The following is a 1,782-nucleotide window of genomic DNA, read 5'->3' as shown; positions in this document are numbered from 1 at the left end:
CTCTCTCTCTCTCTCTCTCTCTCTCTCTCTCTCTCTCTCTCTCTCTCCACCCCTGTGTGTCTGTATGTGCATATGTATATATATATATATGTATGTATCTGAACATTTGTGCATATCTATACATTTGTACATTTGGAAGAGGTCAGTGCTGGATGTCCTTCTCTATTGCTCTCCATCTTATTTTTGAGACTAGATATCTTGGTCGTTATTGCTATGAAGAGACACCATGACCAAGGCAACTCTTATGAAAGAAAGCATTTTACTGGAGACTTACTTACAGTTTCAAAGGATCATGCCATTATTATCAAGGTGGGGAACATGGCAGCATGCAAACAGGTACTAGAGTAGTAGCTGAGAGCTATATCCTGATCTGTACACAGAGGTAGGGGAGGCAGAGGAGAGGCACTGGGTCTGGAATAGACTTTTTCAAACCTCAAAGCCCACTCCTAGTGACACACTTCCTTCAGCAAGGCCACACCTCCTAATTCTTCTAATCCTATCAAGGAGTTCCACTCTCTGATGGGTAGACATTCAAATACATAAACCTATGAGGGCCCCTCTTATTCAAATCACCACACTGGCGATTGCTGTTTCATGGAGACCAGCTGTCAGAATCTCCAGATCTGCCAGTCTGACTGTCTCCATCTGCACTGCTCCCCAGGCCCTAAGATTCCAGATGTGTGCTGCTGTGCCCTGCTTTTATATGGGTGCTGGGGATCTAAACGTAGGTGCACATGTTTGTGCTGTAAATACTTTATCAGCCAAGCTATCTCCTCAGCTCTAATTGTTGTGTTTCCATTTTCTGTAGCTAACAACCTGTCTTACGTCTGTTGCTGCAGTAAATGCTCTTTCCAAAAGCAACTCAGAGGTGGAAAGAGTTTATTTGGCCTCCATTTCCATGTTAGAGTCAATTGATTGTTTATTTTGTTCCTTTCTGTCTTGTTTTGTTTTGTTTTTTAGCTTATTCATTCAGTCATGGTCAACTAGGTTTCTTATACAGCTCAGGCCTAATGAATGCTGCTGCCCAAGGTGGGCTGGGCCCTCTCCCATCAATCATGAACCCAGACAATTTCTCACAGATTTTGCCATAGACCAGTCTGATCTGGACAATAAATCATTCAGTCCTGACTCCCTCAGATGACTCCAGGCTACGTCAAGTTGATAGATGAAGCTAAGATATTAGGGAAGAACATGTACTCTTATCCCACTTAAATATCAGAATGCAATGAAATACCACAGCCTAAGGCAAGCTGGGGAGGAAAGGGTTTATTGGGCTTTCACTCGCAGGTAACAGTCCATCACTGGAGGAACTCACTAGAGGAACTCAAACAGAGTAGGAACCTGGAGGCAGGAGCTGTCGAAGATCATGGAGGAAGGCTGCATTACTTTCTCCCCATGGCTTGCTCAGCCTGCTTGCTTACAGAATCCAGAACCAGCAGTCCAAAGATGGCACCACCCACAATGGGCTGGACCTTTCCCTATCAACCACTAATTAAGAAAATGCCCTACAGCCGGACCTTCCAGATCTTTTCTCAGTTGAAGATCCTTCTTTTCAGATCATTCTAGCTGTGTCAAGTTGACATGACCCAAGACAATGCATGAGAAAGCAGAACTCTAGTCTTATGGTTTAGATCTCAAGTGTTCTCTGAAGAATTTATATGCTGAAGGCTTGGCCTTCAGGGCTCAGCTCTTCAGGGCTCAGAAATGAGAATTTTAAAAATGAATTTCAGCATGTAGGCTTTGATCTCATTGATAAGTTAAGCAAGTTAAAACATTGATGTG

The sequence above is a fragment of the Grammomys surdaster genome, unplaced genomic scaffold (assembly GCF_004785775.1).
Source record: "Grammomys surdaster isolate TR1022 unplaced genomic scaffold, NIH_TR_1.0 233, whole genome shotgun sequence".
Classification (NCBI taxonomy): domain Eukaryota; kingdom Metazoa; phylum Chordata; class Mammalia; order Rodentia; family Muridae; genus Grammomys; species Grammomys surdaster.
Note: the sequence above shows the minus strand (reverse complement) of the source record.